This window comes from Equus przewalskii, chromosome 8 (genome assembly GCF_037783145.1).
Source record: "Equus przewalskii isolate Varuska chromosome 8, EquPr2, whole genome shotgun sequence".
NCBI classification, from domain to species: Eukaryota; Metazoa; Chordata; class Mammalia; order Perissodactyla; family Equidae; genus Equus; species Equus przewalskii.
The window spans coordinates 70,262,320-70,274,486 of record NC_091838.1 but is presented as its reverse complement, the minus strand read 5'-3'; the positions used below and the strand labels follow the sequence as shown (position 1 = coordinate 70,274,486).

At 38.1% G+C, this 12,167-nt stretch overlaps 1 long non-coding RNA gene across 1 annotated transcript in view; it reads right to left on the bottom strand.

The window, feature by feature from the left end:
* LOC139085128 (uncharacterized) overlaps nucleotides 1-8,146 on the bottom strand; it is a 139,914-nt gene extending 131,768 nt beyond the window's left edge. The window contains exon 1 of the long non-coding RNA XR_011543191.1: nucleotides 7,997-8,146. This is a non-coding gene — a long non-coding RNA (uncharacterized lncRNA). The remainder of the gene's footprint in view (nucleotides 1-7,996) is intronic.
* Nucleotides 8,147-12,167: the final 4,021 nt, after the last annotated feature.

The window sequence follows — 12,167 nt, the reverse complement described above, 5'->3', positions numbered from 1 at the left end:
CAATTATCTATAATTATCTGGCACATGGTAAGCATTCAGCAATTCATAACTCTTATTTTTATTAGAAAAATTTATCTTGCCTTGTGTTTGCACCTAAGATTAATCATCATGGTAGAAAATGGTCTTGTTATGAATAGACAAGTCACTAGAAGGAAAATAATAAATGAGTAATAAACAAGGAAAAATGTCCAACAAAAAATATAAATTAAAACAATGATACCATTTTTTACATAAGGAAACACAGATTTTTTTTTTCTTTTAATGATAAGCCCTAGTGATGCTAGGATTCATTAAAGTAAGCTTATATGTTACTTGTGGGAGTGGAGATGGCAATGACCTTTTAGAAAGTCATTCAGCAATATGTTACAAGAACCTTCAAGTGTTCAAAACTTCTACTCAATAATTCCATTTCTTACAGTCTAGCCTATGGAAATAACTTAAAATAGACGGGAAAGATACATAAACGCGCTTTCCTGCAGTGTTTTTTCCAATATAAACAATGAGGAACAATCTGAATAGTTAACAGAAGATGAATGGTTGATTATATAACTTTTACTATGGCATATTTGTTCAATGAAATATTATACAGCTATTAAAAACAATGCCAATAAAGAGTTTAAAGTAACCCATTAAGAGCTTACAATGTCATGTTAAGGATAAAAGTAGAATATAAAATTGTTTAAATAGTAGGTTCACAGTAAGTGAATTCAACCTGCCACCTGCTTCTGTAAATGAAGTTTTATTATAGCACAACTGTATTAATCCACTGACGTATTGTTTATGGCTGTTTTGCACTAACATGGCAGAGTGGACTAGTTGCAACAGAGACTGCATGGCCCACAAAACCCAAAATATTTCCTATCTGACTCTTGATAGAGAAACTTACCAACTTTTGACTTAAAACATTGCACCCCGAAGATTTGACATAGCACAATAGCTTGAAAGTCAATGTTGTTCAACCAAGAGAAACAACATTTCAACATTCCAGTAGAAAGTGCCTGTCCAAGAAGAAAGTGCTTGATGATTTTAAGGTTGCTGATTTTCCTTTCTGATTTTACAACTTCTACACAGATACCTCTAGATTTCTCCATTTAAGAAAAGCCATTGATGATATTTGCTGTTAGTCAATTTAGCCTGGCAGCATGTAAAGTTCAAAAGAAGTAGGCAAAGAGGGATCTGCAAAGAGGACAGCTTTCACTGAAAGACAAGGATGATTCCTAGCAATTGAATTATCCAGATATGGGATGGTCTTGCTCAGGCATGCTGACTCCTCTTGGATGGTATTAAATCTGAGACTGAACGAACATTTAGAGGGCATATTATGGAGAAACAGGCAGTGGGCTGGGTAAGTGCTGAGCTCTTTCCACCTTATAGTCTAGGAAGAGTGGATGAAAACATGGAATCTCAGGAGAGATGAGAATCAGTTGAAGGATCCGTCACTGACCATTTGGGAGACTCAAATCATTTAACTTTTGCAACATCCTCACAACCTGATTCTGCACCATCTGTTTACACAGTACCAGGGACAGCGAACTCCTCTCTGAGGCAGCCCATTCTATAACTGTCCCTTGTGTATAAGTAACAAAGAACTAACCTTACATTTTTGCGCCTTTTAACCTTGGCATGATCTTGTGAAGTTCCAATAGGTTTATGTTCTTACCCGCAATGATTAAAGGACGTTTTAAGCTCCCGCATTATCTCCTTCCTCTCTGTAGCTCGACCTGTGGGGCCTGCACTGGGACTTGGAGGTGTTTGGGGGGAAAGACATAAATTATCCATAACTATTGGTGTCTCTGCCTTATTTGGGAACACCTACTGTTTTTCGTGGCCTTATCCCAGGAAGGTCCAAATGCTGGCTTTCTGTGGGCCTATGTGAGCTCTTCTTCAGACCTTGTGAAGCCTTCCACAGTTGCCTAATATGAGACATACTAGTTGATCTCTCAAATCCCTCAGATCCCCGTACTGGCTGTACATCTTATAGCCTTTGAGGCTGTGGTTTTCTGGCCCAGCCCACTATCCTAGGGAGCTCTTTGTACACAAGAGACTCCCTTCTTGGTTCTTATTTGACCTGTGGAAATTCACACATCCTTTCTAAATGGTAGGGGTAAAGGATGCTTTTTCTGTCCTCCTGTCGCCCTCTTGTTTCTTCTCACCTGCATAGGTAGACATCAGAGCAGAGTTAGCTGCCTAAGAAGGGATTCAATATCTATGTGTGGTTCCCTTGGAGCCACTCTATTCTCTTGGCTTCAGAGAAGTATAGGAAGATTTCAATGTACATTCTACTAGTGCAACAACTCAAGACTTCGGCAAATCTCCAACTTCTTTTACCTCTCACTCAAAGTGTCTTTTTACATTGATTGATGAAAGAGGTGGACGGGAGCCTGGGATGAGGGTGGGAAACAGCAGAACTGCTAAAGTGCCTCTTAAGAAACCCCCAAAGGAAGTTTCTGTCTGTGAGTATTTGTGGCTCTGTATAGATGTCTTGGGTACCTAATGTTTTCTTACCCTCAGCTTTGAGTCCTAGTTATAATTTTGGAGCAACAGGCCAAGTCCCCCTCAACAGTCTGTTACACTGTCATTGCCTGGCCTGACCGTGGTTAGCTAAATTGCATTCTAAGAAGTCCAGTCCCAGGAAGTACTTCACCTAGAACCTCCTTCACAGAAAATCACTGGACGTAAAAGGCTTTTAACAAGTCCTAGAGTTTAGCTTTCTTTAAATGAGCACTGCTGCTGTGGCCTATTTTATAGTGTATGAAATGTTTCCTTTAGAGATTGCTCTCACTCATTTATCCATTAGTCCATCCAACACTGATGGTGTACCTACTCTACTCTAGATTTGTATTAAATATACCTATTGGGAAAGTTATCTACAATTTCATTCATTCTTTACAACAGCCTTTGGAGATAGATGCAGCAGATAATTTACTATCCTTATGTTGCAGATGAAAGATCTGAAGGTCAGAAATGTTACTTTTTTCAAGCTTACACATCTCTTAAGAAAAGAGGTTGGGGTTGGGAGAGAAGAAGAAGGAGCTGGAACATAACTAGTCTATTGTGGCATCCCAGACTCCATCATTCTACTTAGCATTCAAGAATGTTTAGGAACAAAGCATCTCTACAAGGAAAGAAAGTATGGGAGTACATTCTCGACTGTTACACAAATCTAGCAATACAATTGAATGCCGGGACCACGTCAGATTTTCAAATACAATCTTGAGGCACTATTTTGCATGTTGCAGTGACACAATTGAGCAAACAAGTAGTCAGTTTCACTTCAAATCCTTCACTTCCTATTCTTTTTTTAAAAAACAATTTGATATGTGATTTTAAATGCCGAAAGGCTCCCTTTGGACTTTGGTTAGACTGACAAACAAGCAAAGGAATGACAAAGAACGGACCTGTTTAATTTGGCCAGGCAACAATAGATTGTCTCCAAGCAGTTTAGGCCCAGCTGGTGTCAGATTATTCTGGATTTGGTGAGAACCTTTGTCAAAGCATCTACCAGCCATAGGAGAATTCCAGAAACTCTCTTTATATGGAAGTGTGAGTGTTGGAACTTAACTGAAAGGGTTGAGTATGTCTGAAACTGGAAAATAAAGTTTCACACAGTACTAAATATATCTGCCTGCCAGGCAGGTAGGGGCTGCTTGCCAAATTGTGATGGTTGTCAGAATCTAAAAACCATGAAGAAGGCCAATGTTTTGATAACTGAAATTGCTTTCAAGATGGGTAAATTTGCCTTATTTAAGGAGAGACAAAGGTTGAAGGAATTAGTTAATTATCTCTCAGTCCCAAGCTTTCCAAACTTCAAATATAGCACGCTCATCATTTACTTTAGTATAAATAGAATCTAAACCAAGATAATAAAAGTTACTTCTTAGGCTTACAGCATACTTTTCCATGGAAAGACAACTTGGAAAATCTGTTTGCCAAGATAACTTAAAAGGAGGTAAATAGGAATAGTCAGAGGAAAGCCCAGTTCCATCGAACAACATCAATCAAATAATGCCTCTTAGAACTTCTACTATTCTTGTTAAATTTCTGTCAAATAGTAACCTCTTTGAGGGAGGGCAAAAGGCCTGTCTTCTTCCTTGCCATATTCCTAGCACCCAGTAGAGTGTCCTGCACATGAATAAAGGATTCACATTCATGCCTGCTGGAGGCCATGAAGAGGTAGTTATCCCTCTGAAAGCAGCAAAACAGTTGGTGTGATGGAGACGTTCATATTTATAAGGCAAATGCGTAGCACTGAGTATGAGTCAAAGCTTTCTGCATTTCTTCAGATCTCTCCAGAATGAAGGCAGACAGTGTTTTTCAGAGGTTGGCAAAGCTGAACTCAGCAAAATTGTGAAGTGTGGTGTTCATTTGGCTACATGTTTTAGGAGGCCTTATGCCCCAAATACCTAGCTTTGGCATGATGTCCTCAAGGACTGGGAAATGCACTGTGTCACTGTCTTCCTGAAAAAATGGGTCCCTCCTGCTTCACATTCCTTTAGGGTCTTGCTCATTCATGGTTTCCAATTCAAGGGTGACACAGAGCTAAAGGAGATAGTTAACACTCTAGATGAAACATATCACATGAAATGGATGAGAATGTCCCACATTTTGATTAAAAAACTTCATGATTTTTATCTCAGTGTAGAAGACCAGGGTAGTTTGAAGTTTACGTTTACAAAAACCTAGAAAGAAGAGAGATGAAGTGGGTATTTTGTCACAAGCTGAAGTTAAGCCTTGAGTGTAATGTAACTTCGAGATATGCAGGATGGAGATGGGGAACTCTGGAAAGAAATACTCGGGGACATTCAGAGAAATTTAATGGTTATAACTAGGAATATCAGAAGGAAACCTGCTACACTACTTCCTGTGTCATTTAATATCTCTAAGCCTCGAGATCTCCATCTATATAATAGATCTAATAATAGGTCTGATACATAATAGAAATAAAGCCAACTGTGCCTTGTTCCCGCTTATTATTGTGAGGATTGGATAGCATAATGCAACTACAAGTTGTTCTGGTTATTAGCATCATTTTTAACAATAACAATAACAAACTCAAAGTTTGAGACATACTGGAACAATCTGAAGAGTACGCGGAGAATGAAGATGGATATAGAAGTTCCAGTCTCATAACAGAAGAAGTTGGGAGAATAAGTACATTCTCAATGTAAATGTACACACTACGAGTTTAAAATGCACGTCAGGCCAGACGTTTTGATGGAGCGGGATTTAACCTGGCACGCAAGACACTCTGGATGGATTCCTATCTCTGCAACTTTGTTTACAGCCATTGCTGCCTACAATTGATATTCCAACAACCACGATGTCTTTTGCCATGAGGCCATTCCATCATAGGACCTGAAATGGTCTTCTCCTACCCTTGTGCCTGTTTCTCTCTTCAAACGCCCTACCCCTAAAGAGAAACTGTACATATTTATTTTGTAATTGACCTCTGTCTGGCTATTTTAAACGTGAAGAAACTGAAATCATTTTTGACCATTGGTTTGAGGTTCCTTTGCTGCAGAAATGCTACAAAACAGAGTTCCAGGCTCTTAAACAATTAAGATACAACTTCCCACCAGTGTGTGGGGGCCCGGGGAAACTCTGAGTCACCATTTCCTGCGTGTAAAATGGCATATTAGTTCAAGGAGAGCCCTGAGAGTAAATCTTAAGAGCACCTTTCAGCAAGAGATTTTGAAGCACTTTAGGAACATGAATACACTTATTCTTCTTCCTAAAACACACATCTATTGATGCCGATCACAAAATCTTTTCTTAAGCATTCCAATGTACCCACACTCGCCGATGCATTTTCTCAATGGAGTCTAGCCTCCCTTGTGGTCTCCATGGCTGGACTGTAACTCAGTAACTCTACCCTTCAGAGTGCGCTTTGGCTGCCTTCAGGAACAACGATTTCTCTGTTCAGATCAGGAGTGCATAATGAAACATTGTCTGCTACAATATCAAACATGTGAGGTTTCCGCGAAACTAATTGGTAGGGAAAACATTTTGCCTTCATCAAGTGTCAGGGCTCGAAGTCAGAAAAATGGAAATGGAAACGAAATGGGGGTGGTTGAGGAGGGCAGGCAGATCATCTAAATGGGACTGGAAGAAAAGGTTGCTGTAAACTGAAAAGCTTTGGTTGGGGCCTGAAATGAAGACAGTGTTGTGGTTGGTTCCACTGTCTAAGAAAATGAGGGCTGAAGAGCCTTGAAGTCTAGACAAGACCCTTCCACTAACTAATTGACTCAGTTTACTCTTTTGCCAAATTATGATAACTGTTGTGGATAGCGACTCTTAAACATGTACTCTGAGCAAGGCTCAGGTGAGGCACTAAAATAGATATGAAAAAGCAGCAAATATATAAAGCAGTGGTTTTCTATCAGGTCGAAAGTGAAATAAAATTGAATTTACACCAGAAGCTTTTTGCTAAAACACATGCCCCATTTCCTCCTTCATTGCCCTCCTACTCCTGAATTAAAATTTAAAATAATTTATCAATGTAACAGGAAAACAACAACAATGCACCCACAAAAGTTACGGTTTATTTGGTGTGTTGTATGTGCCTGGTACTGTGCTAAATAATTTATGCATATTACATCATTTAATTCTCATCACAACATTATGCGCTGTGTGCTATCCTTATCACTTGACACAGGAAGAAGCTGAGCAAATAAGGAAATGTGTTCAACTAACTACCCCAGTTACACAGAGTCACTCTGTATGCTCAAAAATTAGGGGGATGGAGCAGGAGAAATAATCACATTCTTCATTTGGGAGTCCCATACTAGGGAAATTATTCCAAGGGTAAAGTTCAATGTCCACCCCCATTTAGTTCCTCCACCTTCTTCTGCAATTAAAGAACACAGAAGTTTGCTTTACCATGACCTCTTCTTAAGAATAGGTCTGATTTCAGCTAATTTCAATATATGGACAATTAAAGCTAATGTTTTCAAAGATACAGCAAGCAGTTCCCTGGACTAGGAGCCTGTAGAACCCAACCTTGGTAACCCTCATCTACAAACTATGTGACCTTCAATGGGTCATTTAATCTCCCTGAGCCCTGGGGATTTCCTTTTTTTTAATATAAGGGGGTTCAGCTAGATGATCTCTAAGTTTTTTTTCCTACAATTAACATTCTCTGTTGGGAGATTTGTCTCCTTTATCCAGATGTTAAGAATATTCTGTCCCCATGAAAGGACAATACCGTAGTAGGATGCGAACAGGTGGTGGCAAATAGATTTCTAAAGCATCCACTTGATCTTACCAAGTCAGTGGTGTTCAAGTGTGCTTATGTATCAGTTGGTCATAATAAAGCAATCAAATCAGAATTGACAGAATGCTTTAATAAAAGATAAAAGACTAATGTGACTTCCAGTGTGTTAGCAAATCTCTAAGCCAAAGCAAGATAGTATAACGGTTCAGAGAATGGAATTTGAAGACATTATTACAGCTTGTAATTACATAATTATTTATCTGATTGCTTAATTAACATTTATCTTCCTCTCTAAGCTATAAATTCCAGGTAGGTAGGGACTATAACTATTTTGGTCACATATCACCCACATGCATAATGTCCAATACCAAAGTATTGGATCAATGAATAATACATTCAAATTTCAGCCCTCTTTCCTACTAGCCGTAAGAAACTCAACTAGTCATCTAACCTCTGCTATTTTCAAATTCATCTGTAAAACTAAGATAATAGTAGTGCCTACCTCTTTGAGATTTTTCAAAATAAAATAATATACCTAAGCTATGATAAAATAGTGGGTATAATAAGAATAATAAGTTTGACATTTTGCGAAATTAGTCACACCCTCTTCCCTCCAAGTTCTTTGAAACAATTGTGTAAAATAGACAGCGGACCATTGCTAGTAAATCTGGAATGGAGAACACTGCTTCGGTCCTCAGCCAAAGTAGGTCCCCATCTACTTGTCCCAGATTTGAATGAACTCAAGACCGGCAAAGTCATTAATCAACAGCTGTCCTCTCTTACCATGGGAAGAAACTCACAACGTGCAGCTGAGGAGAACTTGTGCATCTCAGGAACTGGCTGGATCCAAAAGAGACTGGAGAATAGACGTGGGCTCCACGTGCTCAGGGCTCCTTTGTCAATCTCTCCAATGGCAATCACATTACACATCCTATATCTCTTGGAGAAGAGTGAGTAGGTGGGAAGGAGAAAAACAAGGATTTTAGAGTGCTCCTAGTATTTCCAAGAAGACAGAAGTCCTTATTTTATGGGCCTGCTCAGAAACACGGGAAGAGAGAGAATGGAATCCCTCACAAACAACAGTACGAACCTCCCAGGATTTGTTGTGAGGCTTACACGTGAAGAATGGTAGAAGTTCTTTTACCTGACTTCTTAACTGACCTCCAGAATCCCTCCTCACTCTCTAAACCACTCTGATTGAGTCCCATAATAATCTGATCCTGGTTTCCAGCAGGCTAATTTCACGTGATCCCTACACTTCTCTTCTTAGCAGTTAAATTTTATATGTGCCAAGAATCAGTTGTATTGACTCCAAAACATGTTCATTCTAGTGGAATTCATCGATTCACAAAGGCTATGAAGATACGTCAATACAATTTTGCAAAGAAAAGGGTTTATTTCTATGAAAATAAGTGAATATTTTCGAAGAGGTGATGAAACAAGCCTCTCCAAAGTAGTATGTGCAACACTACTGTAAAAAATTGGGGAAAAGTTAAAAATCTAGAGAGGTTTTCCCTTCCGATTGCCGTTCATATTATTTAAATTTTCTCTCTATTCAAATGAAGCACAAATGAAAATCACAGATAAATGTATTCATGTATTGTGGGTATAGCTGATGGAAGAAAGACCATGCTGAAGTCTACTTTATGGACTCATATCTGAAGGCAAGGCCTTACCCTTCATCAAAAGACTGGCGAAAGAAATGTTGACCTATATGTTGAAGTTTATTAGGATACATTTTCATTTCCCTTATACATTCTCATATACATGCACGGTGTTTATTTATAAGCAAACAAATGGATCCAGAATAGAACCAGTAAATGAGCCCATGCTCCTACTGATTTACAAATCATACGGAAAACTTCAGTGAAATACTCTAAGCACTTTTGAATATTATTTATTCATTAAAAAGATGTTGATGTTTATTAGCATGAAAAGATGATCATGGTTAGTTGTAAAGTGTCAAAAAATCAGGTGACAAAGCAGACTGTGTAGTGCGATCCTAAACTTACATCTATAGTAGGGTATTAGCAATGGTTACCTGTAGGTGATGGATTACTGATGATTTCACTTTCTTTCTTATACCTTTTTGTATTGACTTTGTTTTACACTATGGGGGGGGGGGTAATGCAATCTCTTTATAATCAAAAGTTAATCAAGACATTACCAATTTGAAAGTGAAATATATTAATAAATTCTGAACACACACTAAAAAAGAAATAATGGTATCAAAATACTAAAGGGATCAATTTCAAAAATAGGAAAAATGAAAAGGAGTAATTTCTCTTTATATAACATCATTATATGATCTCATATAACACCCACATTAATAGTACTATGTATGTAATAATAATGATAACATAGAGAAAAATTTCTATCTCGATGGAAAGCTATGCAATATCTATAGCATACTATTCCAAGTTCTCTAATTTCTGCATCTATGGGAGCTGTTTTACAACTTTGTCCATTATAAATAACTGATAGCAATACAAAGTGATTTGTGTCCACAGACATGTAAATTTTCTCAGTTATGTCCAATGAAAGTTCAATTGATTTCTCTCCCCCACTGTACAAGAAACTAATTTTTCCTCCACTTGTGAATTCATTTTAACATTCCTGATCTATAAATGTGCCTGTTCTCTGGAATCTCCTTTGAACTGGTTTTCAACACCTCACTAGTTCCCTCATTAATGAGTTAAATGAAATCTTTAATATGGATCTATTTTTATATTTGTATGAGAGTCATGATGTTACAATTTTTTTTGAAAATTATCTTTTAGCAATTATCATAATGTTAGTTAATACTTACTAAGAACTTTCTATGTGCCTAGCACTATTCTATTCTAAGTCACTTATATGCCTTATTTCATTTCATCTTCACAATCCCTGTGAGGAGCTAATGTCAACCCCACTTTCCAGATGAGCACCCAGTGTCCCCTAGAAGTAATTTATCCAAAAGGAAACAGGAAGTATGTGGTGGAGCAGAATTCAAATTCAACCTGAGTCCACATATGTGCTTAACTAGATAGTATTGTCTCAACTTTTCCAGATGAGAAAAGTGAACCCAGCAAGGTGAAAATACCTCTTATTTTCCACTCATTCAATAAATATTTTGAATACCTATGATGAGTAAGATACTGATCTAGGTTTTGGGAACGTAGAAATAATAAAGATAAATAGACCAAATCCTTGATTTCTATGAAGCCTAGAATCTTGTGCTAACTAACTGCAAGTCCAGTGCCACTGTAACCAGACAACCTATTTCCTTTAAAAGTTTATTTTCCTCAAGTTTCTTTTTGTATCCACTTCTAGTCAACAGGGAACATTCAATGGATTGGAATTTTAACTTCTGGTATGAACACCCTGATGCCGTCTTGTATCCTCTTGTCACTAGGTGAAGAATGTATTCAAATAAATCCAGAAAAGGAGATGACTAATGAGTCCTCTGCAAATCTCCAAGAAAAGCATCCTACCTGGCCTCCCATTGAAAATGCCATGTCCTTTGTCTGGAAAGCTCTTTTCTGGCTTCCCTACCTAGTGAATCTCTGCTTGACCTTGACTTTCAAAATTCTGTTCAGTCTGTAGAACCTTTCTGAAGTCTTCTTGGACTTCATCCCCTCCCTCTAAGTTATGAATTAGATTCTCTTTTCACTCTAGTGTCTTCTGCCTCTTGGTCATTTCTAACAGTTGTATGTATCATGTGCCCTGGAAATCACTTTTCTGCATGTCTATTTCCTTCATAAAAGCATAAACTCCCCAAGGACAAGCATCACAGCTTGGTATCCCCAGCACCTGGTATGTTAAAGGCTAAGAGTGATGCTAGTAAATAATTCTTCCCATACAATTTACGTAGATCTATCACTTCTCCTAATGTACAGAGTTCTCTCTTGTCTCCGCATCTTTGCATTTACTGATCCTTCTGTCCAAACTCCATCTCCATTTTATCTCCTACACTTCCTAAGGATTTTTGTCAAGATAGTTCTTCCAAAAGCATTCCTTTACCCTGAATTAAGTGCCCCTGCTGTGCGTTCTCTTATCACTTCAAACTTCCCCTATTATATCACTTTTCCCTGGAGTATGATTGCCTATTTTTGTATCTGAATATATCAATTCATTTGTAAAATGCTTGAGGACAAGAACTACATCTGCTTATTTCATTGCTGTATCTTCCGATCCTAAACCAGTATAAGTACATATAAATATGTGCTTATTTACAGGTATGTAAATATATGTTAAATGAGGGAAAAGACCAATTTGTTCATTTGCTGCTACCCAGAAGGAATTATTCTTAGGGTACAGCATGATGAAGTAGAAAGACCAGCTTTTGAGTTAGAAACGTGGATTCTATTCCTGACTTAGTCATTTATTAGCTATGTGACCTTGGGAAAATTTCATCAATGTGTTATACCTTAGTTCCTTATAAGTAAAATGAGAATAAAATTCTCTACTTTGTCCTATTATTGTGAAGACTAAATGAGATAATGTACGTCGGGGGTCTGATGCTAAGTAGGCTCTCAATAAATATCCATTTCCTTCCCTTTCTATTTGTGGCCAGTGCTAAATTATAAAGACAGCATTTAGGCACATAACAGGATATCCTACATGAGTAGGAATGGCTTCCCAGGGTAATAGATGGTGTTGCCAACAATAGTGAAGAGAATGAGAGGAAGCTGCCACATAAACAAACCTTCTCAAGGTTTCACCCTTAAGGGTTCATTGTAAGGTTCAAAGGATGACTTTGAACATTAAACAGAATCGTGAAAAACCCAACTATGTTCCCAGCTGTGGCACTTAATCAACACACATTCTTCAAGGCGAGTGGTTCAGTGAAAGGCAAGAGACCTGGAGTCAGCGCTGAGCGAAAGGTTAACTCTGATGCTTGGTATGCAAAGCATGTGCCAATGACAATGTTAGGTCCACCTTCTTCCTACTCTACTCCTGCCCTGGAACAGGG